Genomic DNA, 26,228 nt, shown 5'->3' with positions numbered 1-26,228 from the left:
TGAATGTTAAAACCTATTTTTTAAACTAATTTTGCTAGCCAGTTCCTCGTGCACAGAATTGAATATAGAAATGCCTTCGGATAAAGCTATGCAAGTTTAAGGATTCAAAAGACCTTTGATTTTCATATTTAATGTTTTCTTTAAAATAAAAATGCACCTGTATGAAGCTCTTGCTTTTCCCGGTATTTTTTCGTGTGCCACTCTGCACTCCCATGCCCATTGCCTGTCTCACACCGATCCTTCCCTTTCCTTCCACGGTGGGAATTCTTCTCCGTGCACCCGAGAGAAAGCTATATGCCTCATGCTTACCTTCTTTCGAAAGATCTAAGTTCAAAGATGTTTAAAACCAAAAAGTTCAGGTACACTTTTTACTGTAAAACAAGCACCCCTAATGCTTCCTTTTTACTCACATATTCATAAACGTTTCTAGAAAGAGCTTAGAAAATGACATTTAATTTTTCTGAGCCAGTGCCCAGGGACTGCATATGAGATTCTATTTCCAGAAGATCAACTCAGCGCCTTTGCCAGCAGTTACTGGAGGGTTAGCACACGCGTGCGGAATGCAAATGGCTCCCAAAATCTAAGTGGATGCGGTGTTGGGAAACAGTACAATTGTTAGTGATCTGTCACCCAGCAAAATGACTGTCACACCGCTGTTCCTCAGTAAACGTTTGTGAAAATGCAATGGAGTAGAAGGAGCAAAGTCACCGCTCTGTGTAACTATTTTAACATCATCACTTTCTGTATTTGGACTCAAGCTTCCCTTCCTCACTCCTCCTTGTGCCTTATCAGCCAAGTTCAAAACTTTGGTTAGAAAGAACCTGCTTAAATCTGTGACTTCACCTTTAGTCTCAGTTTAAAACACACCCACACACACCCCCACAGCCCCCGCCCCCCACACACACAAAGTTGACAGTGAAGCCCCTTTGCTCTTAAAGCACTTAGTAAGCTCTGCAAAGCTAGGCCACACAGACTAGTTCAGGTTAGTGATTTGGTCTCAGTTAAGGTCACTTCCACTTCTTTGAACCAACAAATACGAAGAGCAAAGGATACAGAGGAGATGAAAGAAGACCAGTGAGTGGCCCATAGTAGAGGTATGGTAGTTCATCCACAGTTAAAAATCTACCAGGAAACGGGGAAAGTACCTCACTTCCCCTCTCATACTGCCTTGGGGAAATGCAGTTTACAGAGACTCAACCATTCCTAATGGGTCTGTCTCCTTTCTATCTAATTGCACCATGGTTACATTTTATTTCTTATTATGTCATCAAGTTTATTTAAGGTATTAATTAAACAGATTTGCCTGTAGCCTCTAATACTGGGAAGGACCGAGGATCAATGATTGGAGTTAAGGTGGACCATACAAGACAAGGTGCCCAAAGAGTGGTATCTTAGCTTGTAATTTAACTCAGGCAATGACCTTCACTGGGATAATTTTTCCCAGGAAGTACAAAGGCACAGAGTTCATGTCTGAGAGGATGGTGCTTGTCCTTTAACAACTGGCCAGGGTGGACAGCAGGAGACGCAGTGGAAGGGCATGCTGGCCGTGGGGGAAGGCTGGCCAAGCTCAGTCTGACTCTTCTCCCGCCCTTCTCAGGATCAGTCATCTTTTCCTCCATGACGCATTGCCATGACACCCAGTGGCTTCCAAGGACAGTCCATGTGTTTGTTCATGATTCTGGCAGTCCAGGACTCTGGCTGGACTCAAAGGGTCAGGTGTGCTAGGTTCCTCCGAGGTCTCCTATGAGGTGACAGTCACCCGTGACTTGACTTGGGCTGGAAGGCCCAAACAGGATAGACACACTTCTCTGGCAGATTGCAGGCTGCCAGGAGGGACACCTGGTTCCTCTCCACTAGCATCTCCAGCAGGCTCGCTCAGCTTACCCCTGGTGACAACTTTCTAGGGTAAGCGAAGGAGCCCCGAGGCCTCGTGAGGCCTCCACTCAGAAGCCCCAGAGCGTCGTTTCCACCACACTGTAGTGGCCAGAGACAGAGACAGGGCCTGCCCAGAGAGATGGGGCAGGGAAAGAGACCCCCAGCCAGGAGGAACCATCAAATATCCGTGGTCCGCCTTAGTCTGCAACACTTGGTTTGCTTAAAAAAATGAAACTTATGGCGTTTCCCAAATACTAAATACTTTTATATTTATACTTAAAATTTCCCAACTACTTAATAATTAAGGAGACACTTCATTATTAAACATGTAAGTGAAAATAAGTTATTTTCTGAAGTGGCCTCTCTCTCTCTCACTCACTGTCACTTTAAAATGGCAGAAATAGTATTACAACTTCATTCTCTTCATAAGGGCATTGGGTGGGAGATATTTTCTGAAATATATTGCTTTCTGTAACATACTTTATTTCCGTGCTGAAGCCTATGGAACAGAATGAGAGTTACTCAAGCCTAAATGGAAACAGAAAACTCTAGGCTATTTTCTCTTCCTAATAGCCAAATAATGCAGTGTGAGTACAACACCGGCCACATAAGAAATGGGAGAAACAATAGAATTTTCATTGCATTGCTTTCAGTCTGACCTGTGTCCCATGGGGATTTCTGGAAGGCTCATCAGAAATAAAAACCCCGCTATTCAGAAAAAAATCGCAGTTCAGACTTCTGACCACACACAACACCAGCTTCTCCTTTAACATAGAATTAAACCTTAGCCTCATCATTCTGTTAAAGAAGACTCTTCTTTGCACACACGTTGTCGTTGCTCCTCTTTCACCCCTGTTTCTGATTAGCCCGTGGAGAGGAAGACATGTTATAAGAGGCACATCATGCTGGCCTGCCCTGAGTGGTGGTGAGTATTCTGTGGAGTCAGCTCTCTGTACCCCAGTATTTTAACATTATTGCTTGTCTAGCTGTCACTGATGATAATGGACTATTTTTATGGCCTTTTTCTGACACCCCAAATAATGCATGATACCACTGAGTATAGTCCTCATCATCCCAGGGCCAGTTTTACCGTGTTGGTCAAGGATACAATGACTCTGAATTTTATGGGAGTTGCCTCGTGAACTATGCAAGGTTATCAGTCTGAGAGATTCACAGCTAAACTTGAAATTCCTTAACACTCTGTGAGTTCTTTCATGATGGCTCATCTTTCTCCTTGACCTCTAAAAGTCTCTGGTGGATGATCTCATTTTATTTCCAAACAAGCCTAAAGATCAATTACAAATATTGCTCCTTCAGTAAAGTGTGGGTTGGGGAATTTGTAGGGGAAGAGAATCCAGGAAGTGGTGCATCACCACCGCAAAGTGAGCCACCAGGAGCGATAAAAAAATTGACAATGTGCCATCTGAAATGACCAAGATACCCGTGATGACATTGATACAAAGTCCCCTGATACAGAAAACAAACCTGAATGATACCAAAGGGCCGCCCATGAGCCAGGTTTGATTTGTCAGTGGGCTGCTCTTATTTTGACAACATGTTGATAAAATTGTCACATCAGTTGAAATTCTATTTGAAAATTAGCTGTAGCAAAGAACACCAAACAATCTTCTGTTCACAAATTGTGTACACTGGGATTTTCCTACAATGAGTCACCAGCCACCAGAAACAAGGAAGTGTCACAATAGCTCCCAAGGTACCACCTGTTTAAGGGGGATGGTCCCAAGGCAAATACGCATCATCGAGCACTGCTATTTTTTAAACGACCATGAATCAAATCAAAGGACTCCAAGCCTTTTAGGAGCTGTCATGAACGAATAGCACAGGTATTAGAACACTCCAATTATAGTGGTATACATGGATGGCATTTGCCCAAACCGTAGATGGCATTTATCCAAGGGCCCTCGCCTGGGAACAGCGGACCTTGGAAAGCGTGTCAGATATTTGTATCACCTGTGTCCTTCCACCTACTCTTTGCAAAATTTTCCCATCAGAGACTAAACTATTGGAAACTCATGTTTTACGTGGAAATTACAAATAAATGAATATGTTCATTTGCTACTGCTGCTCAGTAGCTAGATGACGTGAAGCCATTGCAGGAAAAATTCTAGAAACCACTAAAACTCTTTTCTAAAAGCACTTTTCCTCGAAGCTCATGACTTTACCTGTTTAGCAGTCCTCAGTTTCCAGTGATTCTGGAAACTCTAGAGGGCTAGGGGAAAGTCTCTCAAAAATAGACGACTATTTAATTGGAAAAGTAATATCAAAGCAGAAAGGAAAGAATCTAAAACAAAATAATGAGGTAAAATTTGATAGATAGGTGTACTTATTATGAAAAATACAATATATACATTGCCATTCAATGTTAGATATGAGTTATTATGAATTCTCCTTGGTGAAGTTTATTTCAATAAATCTTAACTAATGAGATAAACTAATCAGAACTATCAATGATCTTTGGAAGTTTGACTGCAAGTACTTAGAGACATTGCTGTGAAATATTCCGTTTAATCCACCGAGGATTTACCAAACATGACAGTGTGTGCTTACACACTTTCATCTTCTAGTCATATTCTGTCTAAAGAACAAGGGAGACCTCATGTTTAATTCATAATACACTGAAACCACTTTAAAGTACTTCTTGGTATGACAAACACGGTGTCTGTATAACAGACTAACTTGTTTTTCAAGTGTTTTTCATCAACCACATTCAAATTACAAGGGCATGTGACTCCATGTCACCATGTAAGAGAGCTTTAAGAATAGGAAGCACATGTGAAGGTAGTGCTGTTGACTTATGTGTTCGTGACTTCACACACTTACTTATGTGTGCATTCCGGCCTCCAGCAAATACTTATAGATCATTGAGGATGCAGGGAGTCCCGGGGACTAACGGTGTGAGAAGTGGAGAATATGTGGTAGCGAGAGAAAAATTCCTCATTGCCAACCAGTGTCGGAGAATTGTGTGACCTGAATAAATGGCACCGCATCCCTCTTCATCCTTTCTCCAGATCACGGATACAAAAACAATTAGTTTGGACAAGGAATCCTTATCAGAGGCTGAGAGGTTAAAAAGTGCTTTTACTTATTCAATGCGGAATATGTCACGTACCTATCTAAACCTAAGGGAAGCTCAATTCTTAGCTCTGTTATTATTTTAGGTGAAAGGAAATTTTTACCAACTTTTGGGGGGGAGCTTATATTAATGGGCTACAGTTTATTGAGAAATCGCTAGGGCTGGAATACTCTTTCTATTCCAACCTCTCTGAAGCTGTTTCTTCACATGTGTGGACCTGGCTGGGCTGTTGTGAAGACTAGAAGTGGTTTGTGTTTGGTGAATAGCCTCGTGTATGATAGGGTCTCAATGAACAGCAGCCAACTCCAGCGGCTGTTAACATTAGGTTCCAACCAGGACAAGCTAATGGGAGATTCCACCTGCAAGTGAAGAACAATGGGACGACTTAAGAAAATACTTAAATCTTTCTAAAAAATTTGTAGAAATTGCTAATTAAAAAAAATAACCGTACGGACAATTGCATAAAACCTCTGGTATTTAAATCTGTTGTTCAAGAAAAGATAAAATTTCAAGTTAAAAGAGCTTAGGACATGAACTTAGCTGTGTTCCGATTGAACTTGATTTTCAAGCCTCTTATGAAGTATAAGCAGACGTTCATCATCTCCTCTATCTGTGGATTGTTCACTAAGCTACTGGCAGACAAGGTCTGGTATGTGTTGGAGAAATCAAAGCGTGCTAATATTTTCCTTTATCACTTAAAAAAAACTGTGATGGTCCAGGCATTCCAAAAGCTATTACGTGCTTCTCTGTTATAGAAGCAACATAACTTAATAAATAGTAAATTTTTCTTTCTTTTGAAAATATTCCAACATTTTTTTATCCTCACCCAAGAACATTTTTTATGGCTTTTAGAGAGAGAAGACAGGGACACGGGGGAGAGAGAGAAAGAGAGATGTGAAAGAGAAACATCAACTGGCTGTCTTCTCTATGTGCCCTGACTGGAGATCAAACCTACAACCCGGGTATGTGCCCTGACCGGGAATTGAACCCATGATGAACTTCTGGTTTGTGAGGTGATATTCCAGCCAACTGAGCCACACCCACCTGGGCTGTACTCCAACTTTTAAAGATTCAACTGAAGTATATTCTTTCTTGAATAGAAAAAGAGGAAGGTGAACAAAATCTTGAGTTTTTCATGTAAAACCAAATTTTACCTCAATCACCTCTATTTACTACTTATTTTCTAAACACCTGGCTAGAGGTTAAAGCTATGATGCTTTATATTTAGGGAATTGCTCTCCCATGCTCAGACTTTTATTGTATATTTGTTTTATTGTTCAACCAGCCAGTTTAGACCATACAGGTTACTTATAATTTCTCACTTTATATTTCAAGGTTATCTATGAAAATTTAGATGTAAGTAATGTTTTTTAAGTGCACCCAGTGACACCCAACAAGGTGCCAAAACAATCAATCAGTTAAACATTGCGGTGATTTACAGGGTGTTCATTCTGAGTGGCATCGGATAACCCCCACTAACACAGTGACATTCGGTGTCACGGAGGTGGGCACCTGAGAACACTGAAGAAGACCGAATGCGCCAGGAGGGGTAACCAACCTTGTGTTCCAGCCCATGAAGTGTGTCATTATTTCTGAACATCTGGAGACACTCCCCCTAGGAGAGAGTCCTCACGGACCACGGACTCTGGACCCGCGTTTTAGTAGTGTCCTCCTCTTCTCCTCACCCATGCTGGGCAGTTACTCCCTTCTCGCCACTTTCTTCTGTCCCATGCACATTTGTGTAGAAGCCTAAGTCCTAAGACCACCTACACTCTGTTGCCACCAAAGAGTGTATTGGAGGGAGTACAGAGGTGACTTGCACTTGTAAACCACACTGATGCCTACTCAGACATCTGCCTGTGACATGTTCTGGCCAGGAGTCAAGAAAGTGACACAGAGCAGTGAGACAAATCCATCTGAGACAAACTTGCTCAAGTTGGTAACTAAGAGCTGACTTACAATTTTTGGTGTGTATTTCTCTATGACTATGTACCCCTATAAAAATTGCCTTTCTTCAGAAAGATTAGGGCCATGAGAGCTCCTAAGAAGATAAAATCCACCTGCTGTACCTTTAGGAAATATAGTCATCCCTTGGTACCCAAGGGGAATTTGTTCCAGAACCCCCATGGATACCAAAATCAGAGGATGCTCAGTCTTTTATATAAAATGGCATGGCCTTGGCATAGAAACTATGCACTATCCCACATACACTGTGAATCACCTCTATATTACTTACAATACTTAACATGATGTAAAGGTTAATAATTGTCACAGTTTATAGTTTAAGCAATAATGACGAAAAAGGCTGCACATGCTCTGTGTGTATACAACCATTGTAGGCCTAGCTCCATAGCACATGTCAGCAAGAATGTAACACTTTTCCCCCAAATATTTCTATCCGTGTTTGGTGGATCCAGAGTTGTGATACCCAGGCATACGGAGGGCTGACTGACCCACAGGGAGGGGATGATTCTGAAAGTGAACAGATGAGACATTGACGCCTCCTACCCTTTCACTCCCTCCTAGATAAGGTGCGGGGTCTTCCCCGAAACCAGCCTGAGGCTGTGGGAGAGTGCAGTAGTCCCCCCACCCCCTTATCTGCGGGGGGCGAGTTCTGAGATCCGCCCCCTGTAGGTGCCTGAAACTATGAATGGTTCTGATCCCTATATACTGATAAGAACAGATACTACACTTGACCTTAGCCAAAAGGCCGAGAAGCGATGGTTCTGATCCCCACATATACACCGTTTCTTATTACACACCAGCCCTTTTCAACCCATGTGGTGTGGGGCAAGAATTTTTAAAACATGCAATACTTGACTATTTTAGTCAGGGGCACTTACCTTTTTGCCCTTAGGTTGTCACATTAAAAAAAAAATGACAACAGCTAACACAACAATAGCTGTCCGGTTTGAAGAAATCAAAATTATACCTATTTTTTGTCAGACTGGTGAAAAAAAAATCATGCACTTTTTGGTGTGCCATGGAATTTTTAGTCATCAGTCTATGTGTGCCACGAGACGAGGATGGTTGAGAGTTGCTGCTCTACATACAGAGTTAGAATAAAGCTTAATTTATAAACAGAGACAGTAAGAGGCTGACAAATGTAGCTGATAATAAAATAGAACAGTTATGACCATATACTAAAATAAAAGTGGTGTGGAAGGCTTTAAGGACATTGGTAAGTAACGTGAAGGTCACCTGAACATTAGCATCATGACCCAGTGGCTCTGGTGACTAAGCTACCCTGACTGCCAGGTGGCTGGTGTGGGGACAAAAGGATGGTTCACATCCTGGCAGGCGGATGGGGCAAGGTTTCCTCATGCGACTCTGCATGACTCACATTTTAAAATTTAGGCATTGCTTATTTCTGGGATTTCCCAGGTAGTGTTTTGGACCGAGGGGACTGAAACCAAGGAAAGTGAGACTGCACTATTAGCGCAGCCTACGACAGCTGCATGGTCTCTTGGAAGGAGGCTGGATAGGAGGAACAAGGTAAAGCAAAACAGAACAGAACAAAACAAAACAAAAGCGAAGGCTTTTCAGAGGCAGGAAGAGAGGCAGACCGTATGGGTTCAAACGTCAGTTCTGACACTTAGTAGCTGTGTGATCTTGGGCAATTTCCCTAAACTTTTTGCACTTTAGTTTCCTCACTTATAAAATAGGGTTAATATTGGTACCTGGCTCCTGGGGTTACTGTGAAATTTAAACAGGTTAATACAGCTGAAATCCTGAGAATAGTGCCTGACAGTGCTGGCGACCTTGCTGACCTCAGAGATTGGCTGGTCAGTCTACTTAACGGGGGTGTGTTAGCGCAGCCTCAAAGGGTCCAGAGATAACTTTATCCCTTGCAGGAGTCCGCTGGTAGGAGCATTTATTTCTAGACACCAGATGGTAGAATAAACTCTCTCATCCTGCAAGCACACCGAGCACTCATAATTCCCATGTCCTCTTCACAGGCTGCCCCAAACTGGGTTCAGAGCATAGCGCCACTTTGCAGTACCTTAAGCCTCTAGAAAGAGAATACAATAATGTGCTGCATGGCTTACAAAAATAACTTCGTGTACACAGGTGTTTTTATCTCCAATCTAGATGAGTCACCTTGGCAAATACAAGGTGGCAGAGGGATTTTCGATAGCCGTTTTCCAAGGAGGGAAGTTTCCGAAGGCGGCTGTGTCTGCAGAGCATGTGTTGGGATGGGACTCCGATGAAACGCAGATGGGCGTGCCTAGCCATCTGCTGGAAACAAAGATGCCTGCTTGGACACAGCTCTCTTCTGCCTGTTGCATTGTTTAAAAAAAAATGTGGCTCTTCCAGCGTTAATTTCATTTTGGGCAGAGTATGTGCTGAATACATACGTATTGCTTGGTTAATTGATAGCGCCACCCCGATCTAGGACTGCGGCGGAGGTAGAAACTGTCGGATGTCCCTTCACGCACTGATCCTCACATGTTCTGCAACTCTGCTCTGGAGAAAGTCCTTCCTGACTCGTGGCCTAGAGAAACAGCACTCATCGTGTCTACATAGCACGGGTTTCTCCAAGAAAATGGGTTGAAGTTGAGTCCTTTTAACTTTGACATAATAAACGTCACTATTTTGGCAGCAATATGAGAAAACATAATCATATTTGGAGGCAGAAAACCGGGGTTCTTGACCCCAGTCTTTCCAATGAGGTATTCTGCGGGGATGAAAGACGATAATTCTTCAGCTCCAGTGTGCTTTGAGACTTGTCCCAAGGCTCTGACCAGCATGTGTCGCGTGCTCAGAGGAAGCTGACCTGGCCGCCACCAAGGTAGAGAAAGGGGAAAGGACAGCGGGTATTGTAGCAGTCCAGGGGTGCCGAGCCGAGTGTGACGTGGACAATAACAGGAGGCCCGGAGGTGAGGAGGACAAGCAGGGCTCTGTATTTGCTTTAGCCAAACGTTTCCCATCTCTACGGGCCATAAAGAATAAGAGGGAAGGTAGTTGTGAGCTGTGGTTACCTGGAGAAGAAAGGGGACAGCCGCAAAGCTGAAAAATTCACAGGAGTGGACAGAGGAAGGAAAAGGCCGAAACGTAGAGAAGAAAGAAGAACAATAAAATGTATGCATTCATGCAGACTTCTTTATTAAGATGAAGGTGGAAAAAAACCCCAGAAGGTTAAGAACATTAAAGCAGTTTTTATTAAGAGATAGCTGTTAAAATTCTTTTAAGGGAAGGTCTATTGGAAGAGGCTGCTCACAAGAGTATAAAAATTACCTGGTCAGAAATAATACTATGAGGAGTCTGATAATTAATTAAAATTGGGTGAATCAGAGAACGTGAAAGACACCCCCTTTCTCTGCATCCCTTTGCACAGCCCCCTTACTTGTAGCAGAGCTGCCCCTATAACCATATTTCGCCCACAAAAACCAGTGAGGTGTTGCCTAGAAATGTAATTTTGTGTTAAGGGACAGAAAAGCAGTGATTCCAAACCTTCTACCAGGTGTTTGTATTGTTATCAACCAGTCATTAACTCTGTTTTTCACGTAGGTGGGCTCCTGGGCACAGAGTCAGTGGCAGAAGGTAAATCTTGTTTGTTAATGAATGTGTGATAGGTATCAATCTTCATAATAATGAATGTTGAGCACCGTTGTGTTTGAAGATGGTAATTTGTGTAGATTCTATTGCATTTAGGGAAAAGTTTGCTTCCCTCATGGAGAGCTAGATTATATTACTGCTGAAAATTAACATTTGTGTTTGGCAGGTGTGCTTGTGTGTGCATGTGCGTGTGTTTCATTACCAACTAAACGAGCAACTTCCTTCTGTACCCATAAAGGCAGATAGATATTAAAAATGTGATAGTGGAGATAACAGAGAGGTGATAAAGAGGAGAGCGTCAGGCAGGACAGAAGAATCACACCGCTAAGTGTGACCTGCAACCCTCATAGCTTGGTCAGTGCCACACAGAGGGCTCATCCTCCTGTTAAGAAGGACAATAGTGCAGGACTTCCAGATAGAGATCTGAAACAAGTGAACAAATATCACTGGTGGAGGGGAGGAGCCCCCACCATCGAAGAGTGGCCATGTGGGCAATGCAAGAGCCTAAGTGTCCCCAACTACAATGGGAGGTAACGGATGTTGAAGGAGATGGCCTTTGGATATGGACATACTTGGGTTACCAAATCTGGGACAAGTGAGGAATTAGGGGGACTTTCCTATCAGTCTATATCTTGGATTGATTTAAAAACTATACTGGAAGACAAAGGCCAGAATGAGTGAAGAGGTTCTGTCACGTGAGACTGTCGCCTGGGAGCTTCCTCTGCAGGCCCAGGAGATGCTTACACCTGTGATTAAAAGTGAGGTAAGATGTGCTTCATCTGTGCCTTTCACGAGTTAAACTCAACATCAGAAGAGAAGTTTCAGGTGTGAAAATAAAACATAATACTACCACAAACAGAACCCCCCCCCCAATGCCTATATGGAAGAGTATTTAAGGAAAAGAGTTCATTATACATCCGTGTCTGTCTGTGTGTGTAGAGAGAGAGAAAGTGAAAGGAGCGTGTTATAAAACACGTGTTAGAAGAAGCCAGACAAAGGAGGGTCCAGAGAACTAGGCCACATTTCGTGATTCCATTACATGAAATACCCAGAGTCCACATTTCGTGATTCCATTACATGAAATACCCAGAGTAGGTGAACCTTTAGAGACAGAAAGCAGATTGGAGGCTGGGGGTGAGGGAGGGCAAGGCGGTGATCGCTTAATGGGTGAGGAGTCTCCGTTTAGCTGATAGAAAAGGTGCTGCACTTAATGGTGACGGTCACACAACACTATGAATACACCAAATGCCACTGAATTGTACATTTTAGAATGGTAAAATGATAAATTTTGTTATAAATAGTTAATCAAAATTTCGAAAAGCACATGCACTGAACCAATCCATTTTTGAGTAGAAAAAGTGACAATGATGTAAGTAGAAGTAAATTTCTTAATAGAGAATGAGGCTCCACCTACAGTTTCTAAGGAAGGGGCTGGCATACGATCTAGGCTTTGGAAGATGCTTTCCAGTCCTTTTCCTTCCAGATAAAACATAGGGTCTGGCTAAGTGATGGTTTCTCCCATGCCTCCAATATTTGTACTCTCTGTGATGTATCAGTACAGGCTTTCCAGAAACAGACCCTACAAGAAAGGTAGTTAGAAAAACAAGGCTAGTCCCAAGAGAGGAAGAAATAGTATCTATCAAGATAGATTTAGAACACTGCATGGCAATTTAAAATGAAACTCTAGGAACTAAATGGAATGTTAGATTTCAGATGTTAGGAAAGTCATATAAGGGGGAAAAAAAAAGAAAATCCAGGAAAAGCAAGACATGGAGGAATCAATGTGGAACGGAACTGCTCAGACCAAAGAAGACAGAAGACTGATTGAAGGAGGAGCAGCTCTGTACAGGAGAGAAGAAAGAGAAGACAAAACAAAGAAAGAAAATAATAATAAAGAAAAACAAAACAAAGAGAGATTAAATAGTCCACCAGAGATGGCCAGAAAGTGCCCCCAACACTGACGTGGAAAGAAGGAAGCCATGTCCAGGACAGAAAAACTACGATGTGAAGGGTCCAAAGGGGAAGAGAAAAGAACACTCAAAGGAAGAGTTTAAAGAATGAAATACAACCCTAGGGGGAGACCACTCCAGAGAAGTAGAACAATAAGCACAGTGGCAGATGGGTTTTGTGGAAACCACCGGAGAGAGAGGCGGAGACACTGAAGCAAATGTGGAAACTAAGGCCCATGCGGGAGACTCGTCAGAGTCGGGGCAACAAAACGATCAGAAACTCTAAGCAAAATGAATTTCTGACTGCCCGAAGGGTGTGCATGAGAAGTACTTGTCCTAAAAAAAATACAGCACTTGAGAATTCTGTAGAAAGAAAAATGAATAATGGAAATATCTGTAATGGAATAGTTTCAAGGGCAATAAAAGCTATTTATTTTTATGCACAGATGTCAGCTAGTGTTGGAGGTCAAAAGTGAAAGAAAAATGACACGAGAACGATATTCCTCAAAAATAAATCAAAATAACTCACAGCCTACATGGTAACTTACAGCACACTTGGTAACTATGGCAAGTAATATCGTTCTCATTTTGCATGTAAGGAAATTACAGGGAAGGGGTTCTGCACATTTTTTCACAATTCTGGGGCCAAACATGCAAACAGGATTTTAATTTTGTTCTGTTTAACAATAATGCTCATCTCGTTCTGCCTCACACAAAAGATTCCCTAAAGTTTGATTTATGACAGTTTTAGTGGAGTTTGAACATCATCCTAGAAATGGGTGTAAAAGCTCATTTTTAATTTGTTCTTAATTTTATTACGTGATTTCAGTAAGGTCTATTTTCCGGATGTGTTCAATTGCCAAACATCTCTCTCTCTCTCTCTCTCAAAATTCCTTCTCCCCCATGTTCCAGCCAGTGATACTGCTCATGTGTGAGCATCTCATAGGTTCCTGGAAGCTTGGATGATGAAAAGAGTATCTCCTTCATTAATGGCCCATGATGCCTGGTTGGCTGTTCTAAGAACTGAGCCGTTGACTGGCATGGTGTTTGTATGGAAGAACGCACTCCTGAGCTCCAAGGCAATTGTCTCAGAAACAATGATTTAAAACACAACGCATTTATTTTATGGCAAAGATTGTCTATCAAATATGTCCATCATCTTATCCTGTGCTTCTAATTGGGTCCAGTGACCTTTGTGGCTATTGATTTCTCTTCTGAACGTTGTCTTACAAGAAAAATTCAAGATTTTGTTTCCATCTAACTTTGCCACAGCTATTACTTCTTTTCAGGAGATTGTTAATTAATATTAATCACTTGACTTCCTTCACTTCATCTTCATGCTGAACCTCTGAAATAAGGATTATTATCTTGACTAAGTAGATGAAGAAACTGAGGCCCCGAGGAATGAGTAAATTGTCCAGGGTTACACTGCTTCTAAGAGATAGAAATTAAAATTGATCCCCTACCAATTGACTTCATAGCCATTATTGGATATCTTCAAAACAGAAGCAGAAGAATAAAAAAATTCGTAAGACTAAATATTTTTTATTCATTCATTCATTCATTCATGAAAGACTCATTGGGGGAAAAAGCAGGAAAACAACATTGATCTAGCATCAGGAAAATGATGGGAAATTGAATTAGGACACAGTCCTGGCCCTAGAGGCCTCCAAAGACTAAAAAGGAAGGACACACTTAAAATCAAACAATAATAATGAAGCTTGGTAGGTTCAACAGCTTAAGGTAACTTGGGAGGGTTGAGGAAGGCACCAAACAGAAAGTAATATTCATCCATTTGTTCAGGAGAAGAAGCATTTATCAGGAAGATAAGGTGCTGGAAAGAACGGGGAGGTGTGAAATAACACACTACTTTTAGTGCCTAAACCAGTTTCCTAAAATACACGTTACATTTCATATGTTCCTAGAATTTACCTTGTGAGTAAAATATTGCTTGTGTAGTTTTCTGTTACCAATTTAAAGGATACTATGACCTTCTTATCTCCCCGCCCCAGCTCAGACCACCACGTCTGGCCCGTTCTAAAGAGGGGCCCTGTCTGCCGTGATACCAGAGAATGATGTATAACTCTCCCCAGTCACCTCTGAGGGCAAAAATGAGCTTTGAAAACTTGAGGTTTCTCTTCTGTGAATGTCTGGCACCTCTGAGCTTTGACAATAAAAAATTGCCCTGGCTTCAGAACCGTTTCAAGATGCACAGCCAATTCTATCAAGTGCAAGAGAAGGTCGCAGACTGACCCATGAAAAAGCTGGAATCATGAAAATATGTATGTTTGCAGATGAATCCGAGGGAACAGAGAGTGACCCTCTGCTGTCATCCCTTCATCCCTTGGTGAGAAAAAATACCAGAGACAAGGACCAGACTCTGACCAGTAAGGACAAGTAGAATCAGCATAAATTTATCATCATTAATATCATCATCATTTGTCACTTTGACGTCTATTCATGTGGATGTACCAGGTGCAGGTGCCTGCAGAATGATTAAAAAGCCATCGTTTATAGCTCTAGATGTGACCGGGGTGAAGGAAGTAGTGTATTTCTTTAACTTTGTATCTGCATATTTATTATTTAAGTGTGTTAGGGGAATAGGTACCCTGTTCTTTAGAGCTTACCTGTGAACATAATTAGCTAATATGCCAACTCCTTGGCATGTGGGGATCTAACATTTTCAGTCTTTCCTTTTTTCATTGCTCAATTTTTATGAAATTTGGACTATTTATGCATTCAATGTTATATTGTGTTTATATATAAAACATGAAATTTATCACTTCAACCACTTCATAAGTGTACATTAAGTACATGCACCATACATGCCTCCATCACCACCATCCATTTCCAGAGATCATTTACATCCCCAATAGAAACTCTGCACACATTAAACAATAGCTCCCCATTCCTTTCTCCCCACAACACTTGGTAAGCTTCATTAGATTTCCTTAGACATTTTATTTGGCAACTCCAAATTTATAACCGGCAAGGCTCGTGTAGAATGTCCCTTGAGAAGTGACTGAGTCCATTCAATGTTGACTGTGCCCATCTCAATTCAGCTGTGTTGGCCTGCTCTCATGTATAATATAAATATAAACGTATACTGATTGTTAATTTGGGGACCCTTGAAAAAGTCAAATTTTATGCCACTTAAATACTAGGGGTCTATTCATTGGTTATTTCTTATGAGGCTCTCAACCCTAATTGGACCTACACACACAACATGTAAGCATGTGCACGCATTCAACACAAAACTCTGCTCTCTTCTCCAAGGAGAAATATTATTGCCTGTGCCAGGCAAAGTAGAATGGGAATTGATAACTGGAAATTGCCTTATTTTCTAAGCTGTAGATTATAGGCATTGAGAAAGTGTCTCAGAATATTACTGAAATCTATTATTGATTAAGAAAAAAAAAACATCTTTTAAAATGAAAAAACAAACAAACAAAGGTTACTTTGGACCTTTTAAATTTGAGCCAGAGCAAGGATGTTGCCTCTGGAATAAGAACAAAACAAAACAGAATGACGTAGAAGGTTCCCCAAGTTAAGTAAAAGATAAGTAACCAATCAACAAGAAATGTCAGTTTAAAATGAGGGGGAAAGGCTTGTCAATCCTGCAGATAAGTTTTATATCTGAACTCACTGTTTTGGAAAAATCAGAACATATTAGGGATTTTAAAAAATGAGAATAAAGGGGATTAATGGGGAAACAGTTTTATCTGTCAAAGATCACTACAAAGCAAACGGAGGCAAGCAAAGCGAAGCGACGGTAAAGGGCATATTCATCAATAACCTTGGCTGTGTTTTAAAGGTGTGCGGATGCCACAGAAACATCTCCATCACCACATAAATACGATTTTATTGTTTATCTGAGGTGGGAATGACATTTATTGCCTCACACACTCCCTCTTCAGGCATCGTGTTTACTTATTTAGCAGTGTTTTCCAGAGTGTTCGCATTTGGAAAAGAACACCTCCCGCAAGTTTGCTAACCCTTCAGATAAATTATGCACTAAATCATATTTTGGCTCTGAAGCATATTTTGTACCAAGAACAAAAATTTAAACCCGTGCCCAATACTGGATATATCCATTAATAATTTAAGGAAAAATTGCTTGGATACCACTGTCTACAGTTCATGAATTTATAGTGAAATGTGATTAAATGAATCCACAGCTAGGAACTGAGCTATTGAACAAGCGTCCATTCACCAAGAAGGCCCATATGAATAATTGGATCTTCTGAAGGAAAACATTTGTTAAGCAAATCAATCAAAGCCATCCAGTCTGACACAACTGGCCATCATTCCTGCATAAAATGACATTTATGTTGCATGAATATGTATTTGATTCAGAGAAAATATGATAGGAAGAATACATTCATTTAACAGGGGTGTTTTAAATACATGTTGACAGGGAAAATTTTACTTTGACAAGGAATTGAACTGTCTGTCGATACCTTTCCAAGACAAAGTCAGTCAGTTCCGGACCCGTTAAAATTATGTAACCGATGACTGACTTTATTGTTTCTTCATTTACATTTACTTGAAATACGTTCCTATTTCCAAAGAGTATCCTGGAAGTCACAGCCTGGGAGACAGACAATGAAGGTGGCAAAATGAAAATATTTCCAATGTTCTACTTACACTGAAACACAAGAAATCGAAAAATGAGAAGTAGACACAGGAGTGTCCACCCTCCTATCAATTAGTGTTAGAAGATCGAACTAAAGATTCCTTTAGTTTAGGATCAAGCTACTTCTTTTTTTAAATTTATTTATCTTTAGAAGGGAAGGAAATATCACTGTATGGTTGCCTCTCATGCATCCCCTGCTGGGAACTGGCCTGCAACTCAGGCATGTGCCCTGACTGGGAATCGAACCATGATCCTCTGGTTCACAGGCCTGAGCTCAATCCACTGAGCTACACCAGCCAGGGCAGGATCAAGCTACTTCTGAAAAGAATTTCAGGAAGGTTTCCACAACCTACAAAAGTAACAATGCCTTGTACCATGAGAGAAACCTCTGTTGCAGTGGCAGAAACAGAAAAGAGTTAAGGAGCCCACACTTCTGTATGGGACTCAACCTTGATGTTAAGCCATGTTAAATTCCCACGTACGTGTCTGACAGTGTTTGTTAATATGTTTACTTCCTCTCATATGGACTTCTGCACATCACAGGACTTTTGGAAAAGTAGGCAGTATTCAATCCCGTTGCCTGAACTTTTATTTTTAGGTCAACATCTTGGTTATGCATGTTGGTAAATTAGAAAGTTCTATTGAGATAACCATCAACAGCTTTAAACATATTAAACATTTTTCCATATTAAACATTCTGTTCTCCTGGCTTGTTTTTACACTCATGACATTATTTCAGAAGTTCATGAAATACTACCATTCATCTCTTTTTCTCCTATGGATGTTTTATTCTCCTTTATCACCTTATTTCATAAATGTATGTAAATACTCTTAGTTAGGGGGCAATTCGTTCTTTCATTTTTTAATTTGGAAGACTCTGTTGCAAAGTCCCACATCAGGCAGCTAGCTGGGCATCCAAAAGCCAGCTCTGCTCTTACAGTGTTTTCCTTACAGCTTACTCATCTAGGAATGATTAGTCCTTTCTTTAAAAATCAAAGAATATCTCTTGAAGAACTGCAAGTTTTTATGCATGAAGCAAACTGAACTTGGTTATTATCAAGGCTTTAAAAGATGAATTTAGAAGGTCAGAAAACCTTGCCTGCACAGAGTATCAACGTGAGAAATTTCTAGAGTGCTAGCTAACACAAGACAGGTGCCTTCATTCCTGGTAAAATTCCTTAAAACTTCAAATCAGAAATCTTAAAATCTCTGCATTACCAAGCACCTAAAAATGCTGGATGGGATTCTAAACCCCCCCTTTTAAATACATAATAAGCTTGGAAGGAGGTAGAAAAAGCAACCCAGGGGCCAAAATCTCAGAAGGAAGCCAACAGCCGCAGATATCCTTGCTGCCCCCTGGACAGGCCTTGCATGGAGGTTGAGTATCTAGCATTGCAGGGCTTTGGGCTTGGATGGGCTTCGGTTGGTGGGGTTGGGTTGGGGGGGTGGGGTGGAGGGTGGGGGCGGGTAGGGAAGAGCCCTGCACCTGGGAAAAGTGCAACAAAAACCCATGTCGAATCTCTCAAAACCTGGGACCCCGAGGTATTGACTATTTTGTCCACTGTGTGGCGTTATACCAACGCTATGCTGGCAATGATCAAATTTTCACAAATTTTGTAAACTTGTGGTCCAGAAGATCCATTATTTAAAATTATGTAAATTTGCAATTACATACACAATGTTAAAATAAAGGCAATAAACATTCTTAATGCATTTGTTTCTAATTACTCTCAGATTTTTTCTGTTACCTACGTGTTTGAGGTTATTCATGTCCACTGTACGTCTTTGGGAAATATTACACAGTGGTGGTGCCCTTCTGCATGGTTCTTCCAAACTCTGTGCTCAGTAAGGCCACACACTGGTGCCTTGAAGCAGGCTGTAGTAGGAGTACTACAGCCCGGGAACTGGCAGCTGCTATGGGCTTCACTTCTGCTTTGTTGATTATCTACACTTAAGAAGCTCATGCAGGCTGTGTTAACACTGAAGAGTCAACTTAAGCGTGTGCGTGTCTGTAGCTATTATAGTGTGAGAAGCATACGAATCTGACTGTCTGAAACCTATCTTATCCAATTCAGTAGTCACTCGTATCATTGATGAACAAATACAATCCCAACATACGATCATCTTTGTTGTCACTCGGTGACAGAAACAAACACACCAGCCGACACTCACATTGGAACTACACTCATCTGTCATTTGCAACCATAGACAGGCTAATATATAGCAGCAAGAATTTAGCAAGAATCGATGAACATGAACGACAGTATACAGATGGTAATGGCCAGACTGCATGTGACAACAGAACTCTGCCCCCTAAACCTCTGCAGTCAGCCCAGAACATCGAGGATGTGGTCAGTGCCTTCCGGTGTCCCTATTTCTATCCTGCCTTCCAACTGAGGGCAAATCAGAGAAAGCCAAAGGTGTCTCCCCTCCTAATCATCGCATAAGAGGTCTACTTCTGGTTAGCCCACCTCCCGCTTCCCCGCGCCAACTACTTCCAATCAGAGCGTGATGGAAACTTTCCTTTCCTTTCTTCATTAGGGAGCTTTCCCAGTTTTGAGTCTTCCAAATGCAGGTGTTGGGTGACTCCCTTGCTACAGCCAGCTCTGAGTATAGGGCCTCGGTTTATTCTCGTTTGGGGTGTCTTTGCTCTGTTCCCCAAAGTTGTTCTATAAGGATCAACTGGCCATATGCAACTTGAAATTTAAAATATTTAATATTTTATTATTTGTAATAGTTATACTATCTTTCGTTATCAGGGAAATTCATAATCCTGTATTTGTGTGTAAATAGACATGTATATGCATACATATATGTATGCATATACATATGCATATATTTCAAAGAGCTGGTTGTTAGGCATTTATCAGCAAACCACAGGGGTTACAGTTTGTGAGATATGGAGTAGGAAAAAAATTGACCCACTTGCACGGGGGAAAACCATAAGCTTTGAATAGGAAAAGATAAATCACACTCCTCAGCAAGTTTCAGTTGGGCGAGGCCCCATCTGAGTTTGGAATGCAAATCTGGACCACTTACATGGTCCAGGACACTTCCTCCAAAGGATCTGTTTCAGTGCTGTCTCTGAGCTGTCCGGCGGAAGCCAACACGAGGTCTTCCAGGAGGGACACACCCAAATGTGTCCCTCATTTATTATTCCACAGGTCAGGTCCCACTGAAGATAAGCCCTTATTCAAGATCCACCATAACCCCAATTAAACACATAGATACAGATTCCTTCCTCTAAGAAATGTGAATCACAAGTAACAGATCCCTTGAAATATAAGAGCATGAAATCAATCTTTCTGAAAGTTCCCCACATACAGAGTACAAATGGGGTGGGTTTGTTTGTTTACATGCCTGGTGACTATTAAACAGGCAAAGTAAAACTTATCTACCTTATGTTTTAATTTGGTCTTCCTTCAAATTGCCAAGGTATTAGAAGAAACTGAAATGAGTTTTAGCTTAGAGAGACTTGCTGCAATTATAAAAGCCCCATGTACAAAGGTGTTGATATGACCAATCTGCTGCTGGCTGCCTGACAGTCGGGGGGAGCCATGTGGGATCCACAGGTGTTCCCTGGAACCCTAGCTGCCTGTTCCCTCTAACTCATCCCCAGATAAGAGCTGGGACAGACCCTTGGGGCTTTCCAGTACTAGAGAGTAGAACAGTAATGAACAACAAGACTGAGAGAGAGGGAGAGGAGAAATTTTAAACAGGCCTTTGGAGCTCAGGTTTAATGGCAAGTAGGTGCCTTTCTTTCAAAGGGGCTCCAACAAACAGGCAAAATCTGATTGCAGACGCTTCATTGACAAGCATGAGGGTGGACAAACAGGATGGGGCAGAGGGCAGAACTGAACCACCGTAATGTGGCTGCAGTGAAGACAGCCAGTTGTGTGAGGAGTTCTGCTACCGGGGTGCATGCGATTCTGCTTAAGGACGCTGTGCACCCGAGCCAGAGTGAGACGAGGAATGTGACTTCAGTTCTCTCCCCAGGGTGCCATTTTTGAGGGTCTTTTCTTACAGGGTATCTCAAGGGGTGAAGCCAGTTTTGTGAGACATTTGGCTGTGACTCTAAGCAGTTCCTTACGACCTTTAGACGTCCCTCCCTTCTAAGATTGGATTCTGTGCCCGATGTACTATTCATAGGGTTGTATAGCAATTGAGAGATCATCTATTACTCACTCATGCAACAGATATTTATTAATTGTCCTTGAATTAAGCGACGTACAATCTGTTGGGTGAATAAAGAGACAGGGACTCCGTGTGCTCTGAGGGCTGTCAGAAGGCCTGCGCAGAGCCCAGGAGAAAGCCAGGAAGGCAGAGATCAGATCCATCTTGTAGGAAAAAAAGAGCCATCAGGAAAAAATACTTGGGTTGCATTTTGAAAGATGAGTAGATATTTCTATACCTTGGTCAAAAGGAATGGGGTAAGCCCTGGTAGGTGTGGCTCAGCTGGTTGCAGCATTGTTCCATAGGCCAAAAGGTCATGGGTTCGATTCCCTATTAGGGCACATACCCAGGTTTCGGTTCATTCCGCTGTTGGGGCACATACCGGAAGGCAACCAATTGATGTTTCTTTCTCACATTGATGTTTTTTTTCCTCTCTCCCCCTTCCTCTCTATCTAAAAGTAATTAAATGGTGAGGATTAAAAAAAAAAGGAATGAAGTGAGACAATCCAGGAAGAGGAGGCAAAGGTACAAAAGACAAAAATATGAGAGTCCCAAAATAGCTTTCCATCAGCATCAAAACCTAGTTACATCGCTCCATAGCTAATTTCACACAACATTTTATAAGTAGTTGTGGTTGGCAACATCTAAGATGGTCCCAAAGGTCCCCACCCCCTGGTATTCACAGCCTTGGGTAATCACTCCCCTTGAGGGTGCACTGGACATAGGTGACTTGTTCCTAATGGATAGGATATAGCAAAGTTGATAGTACATCACTTCCATAACTAGTATATCGCTTTTGAAGAGCCTGGGGCTTCTTGTTCACTCACCCTTTTGCTTGTACCCTCCGTGGAAAGGGAGCTGACACATTCTGAACTGCCCTGTGGAGAAGCCCATAGGGCAGGCGGCTACAGGACGGCTGTGGCCAACAGCTGACGGGGACCCGAGGCTTCAGATGAGACCCCAGAGTCAGGTGACACCTTGACCTTAGACTTGTGAGAGACCCTGAGGCAGCAGCACTCAGCACTCAGCTATGTTTCACCTGGATTTCTAACCCATTGAAAGTTTGAGACAATAAATGGGTGTTGTTTTAAGCTGCTCAATTTTGGCGTAACTTGTTACGCAGCAATAACTGTCTAACTTAGCCTGCTACCCTTTGTAAAATACATTCTACTATCATCAGTGAGGACAGTAGCTTCTTTCTCATTAAGATGAAGTTTCTCTTTTGTAACAAGATATCGAACTTTGCATCCAGCCCAGACTTGGAAATTCTCTCTAATGTTCCAGTTCCTTTCCTACATAAGGCTGAGCAGCCCACATGGCCCTTGTAAAAGATTTTGTATACCAAGTATGCCTAGAGAAAGATTTTACTAACACAAAAGTCAGAACAAATACTATCAACATTTTACATCATACTCAAGTCTGTGTAATTTTAACGACCAATTTAAATACACTTTTTAAAGTTCTTGGGATTAGCCAGGCTAAGGCTATATCACCTCTTCTCTAAGATAAGGCCCTGGAGACCTGGGACAGTGTCCTACAAAAGATGTATATTTAAGTGTCTATTTTGATTAACATACTATTTCCTGGATGGTCTTACTAGTGTTGGGATGATTGGCACATCGTATCTAAGGACAAGCCAATTGGTTGCACAAAAATGTGCCCTGGTTCTTTCACGTGGAAGAAGTTGCTATTTTGACTGCTTCGGAAACCACTCAACTATTCCATGTTTTCTACCAGCCTTTGAAAATCCAAATCAAAGTCTGCTACCGACTAGTGTTAAAATACATCTCGGGGGCAGTTTGTACTGGTCTGCCCCTGTCAACATGTCAAACCACTGGCTCATACCCTAATCACAGGCCACAATTCGCATCCCTCTGATGAGTTTATATGATGGGCCACTGCATCTGAAAAAATCAAGTGTTCAAGTTACAAGGGATGTCGACCTCACCTGATATAATCAGTCACTGACATCGTCCCCTCCACGAGGAGAATGTCTCCCGAATCCACCCGTCAGTGCCCTAATCTACTCCTCAGTTTTTATCTGCTCATCAAAGGGTTTTAAAATCTCGGCTTCTATTTCACCTTGCTGTTCAAAGGCTTTGTACTATGGGATGTAACAGAAGTTTTCTACAGTCTATTTCAGATCATCAGTAGGTTCAGCAGAGCAAGCATGACAGACACTTGTGTGGGAATACATCTTTCAAGGACCTGTGGCCCTTGCCTAATGATGGTGTTTTATACAAAGGTAAGAAATGAGATTGTTTTTTTTTTTTTAATTATTTATTTATTTACCTTTAGAGGGGAAGGAGGGGAAGGAGAGAGGGAGAGAAACATCAATGTATGGTTGCCTTTTGTGAGTCCCCTGCTGGGAGTTGGCCTGCAGGGAACCAGCCTGCAACCCAGGCATGTACCCTGACTGGGAATCGAACTGTGATCCTCTGGTTTGCAGGCCTGTGCTCAATCCACTGAGCTACACCAGCCAGGGCCCAGAAGTGAGATCGCTAATTTAACTCAATACCAATTACGTGTCAAAAATTCTTCTTGATTTTCACTTTTTACTTTGGAAAGTCTCTAACCCCCCAGGGAGACAGGGAGAACATTCAGGTATTTATCTTTCAGCTTCTACAATTATTAATATAGCCAACCTTCCTTGCCTCCTCTCCACTTCTCCCACCACTGTTGATTGTTTGAAATCAAATCCCAGATGTCTTTTTATTTCATCCATAAATATTTCAGTATGTGTTGATGAGAGATAAGGACCCCTAAGAAAATAACCACAGTACCATTGCTGTACCTAAAATTAAAATAACTCCTCAGTATTCTTAGTGTTCAGCTTTTAATCATCTTCTGAGCACACTTTGACAGTCTATTTATTCAAATGAGGATTCAAACAAGGCTTACACATTTCCTTTGGCTGATATATCTATTAGGGATCTTTGAATCTGGGACAGTTCCTTTGCTTACTCCATTTTTGCTACTTCTTATATCTAATATTTAAATCTAGAGGCATTGTTCAATTCAGATGTGATTCATTGTGCCTGATACTTATTTATCCACCCAAACACCCTAGCCACAGTAGTTCAATACCTCCTCTAAAACTCTATAGAGCACCAATGGCAAACACAAAGCCCCCGGGCCCAGTATGGCCCTCCACCTTGTCTTCTCCCACCTGGCACCTTGCTTCTACCTGGCGGCAGTGTGAAGCCCCTTGTCCCTAGTTAAGGAGTAGTTACATTTATACAGTCCTAAAGTTACACTCGGCCCTTTGAAGGCAACCATGACATTCATGAACCCCCGGTGAAAATGAGTTTGACACCCCTGCTATAGAGGAAATGCTCTCCATTACACAGTTTAAAAAATTCTAGAGAAAGTGAGGGGAAGACACATTGACGTTCTTAATTCTCACATTTTAAAAAAGTAATGGCTTCTATTACATTAAAAGAGATACATGTAAAAAAAGAATTGAATCAAGAAACTACTAACTGTGAAGGAGAATTTTAAAATTCGACAGAGACATAAGAAAACTGTGTAAATATTAATGAAAGGTAGATAATAGTAAGTATCAAAAGAGAGGTTGAAAAAAGTGGTTTAGGAGTTCAGAGTAAGGATAAAAGAATTCTTTTCTTTCCATTATCACACACACACACACACACACACACACACACACAAATATATATATATAATTCTTAATCTATGTAAGAAAATTAAAATTATCATTCGCAATAACCATAACGTGACACTTAACTATATAGGTTCTGATGAGGTATTTATTGCACCCGTGCCTCAGTTTCCCCCTTTGCAAAATGGAAAAAATGTTTATATTCACCTTCCAGTTTTTGAGAGCATAACATGAGATAATATATGTAATACATTTAGCAGTGCGTATTTGTCCATTAATATTCATTTTTTTAAAAAACACTGTTTGGTGCCCTTAAAATTTTGGAGGTCTTATTTGCACATGGCTCACGGGTCATTTCAGCTGATGAGAACTGTGACAAAGAACTGAAAAACAGAACTTCGAGCCATTGTCTCAATAAACAAAGCATTTTCTTTTTCCATGTAACCGTGAAACAAGCAAAATACAATGCAGGCTGCAAGATTCTGGTTTTCCATGAAACTATTTTACATTTTTCTCATGTCCCTAATATACATTGGCAAGGCAATGCTTTGTCTACAAACATTAAAGAACTTCTATCTCCTGACAGTCTGAACTGTTCAGGCATGACCAATGCACAGAAAATCGGTGTGTTCAGACGTGTTCCACGGCGCCTCGGTTTTTAATTGCAAGGCCATCAGGATGCAACAGCAAGATCCCCTTTCGTAAAGCCTGATGTTTCTTCCTTTCCTGCAGAAAAATCCTGTTCCATTCTCTTTTAATATGTGAGCTGAATGCTTCTAATTTAGAAGCTGTCACCTTCGTAACCTCCGGAAGCTCTTGGAACACCGGGGAGGATTTTCTGTGCCGTTCAATTTTCTGATGCCCTTCTAAATTTCTCTGATTCTATTTGTCTGAAAAATCCCGGCCATTGGAATTTCATATTCTGGACACCCTTTCCCAGCAACCCCATTTTATAGATCAAATTTCATTTTTAAAAACAATGAATGATTAGAATGACATGATATGGCCTGCCAAGCTTTAGGAATCTAAGGACATTAACTTTATGAGACTGTCAGCTGAGGCACTTCAATTTCATTCTCCAAATTAAAAAAGAACCGTTGGAGTTCAAATTAAACTGAAATGAAACTGGTTGAATTTAAGTGTTATTTAGGCTTTAATGCTTAAATACATTATTTATGAGCTAGAATTAAATAACGCTTAAACACAAATCCATTTGTGAATTCAGCATCAATTGGGCTTGCTCTGTTTCAGAATTTTGCTTGATTATTATCATGAAAAAGTGGCTATACTTATATTAATTTTTAACAAGACATTTGAGATAGC

The 26,228-nt window shown here is 41.3% G+C and overlaps 1 protein-coding gene and 1 pseudogene across 1 annotated transcript in view; both read right to left on the bottom strand.

Annotated features, from left to right (window-relative positions):
• The window catches only part of GPC6 (glypican 6), a 1,021,374-nt gene that overhangs the window by 385,716 nt on the left and 609,430 nt on the right, over positions 1 to 26,228 (bottom strand). The gene's annotated exons all lie outside the window — the stretch shown is intronic.
• Positions 7,599 to 7,691, bottom strand: LOC118994882 (uncharacterized; annotated as a pseudogene).

This window comes from Sturnira hondurensis, unplaced genomic scaffold (assembly GCF_014824575.4).
Source record: "Sturnira hondurensis isolate 20B ecotype Veracruz unplaced genomic scaffold, ASM1482457v3 Scaffold0009719, whole genome shotgun sequence".
Classification (NCBI taxonomy): domain Eukaryota; kingdom Metazoa; phylum Chordata; class Mammalia; order Chiroptera; family Phyllostomidae; genus Sturnira; species Sturnira hondurensis.
The sequence above is the reverse complement of the archived record's forward strand: the minus strand, read 5'-3'. Positions and strand labels throughout refer to the sequence as shown.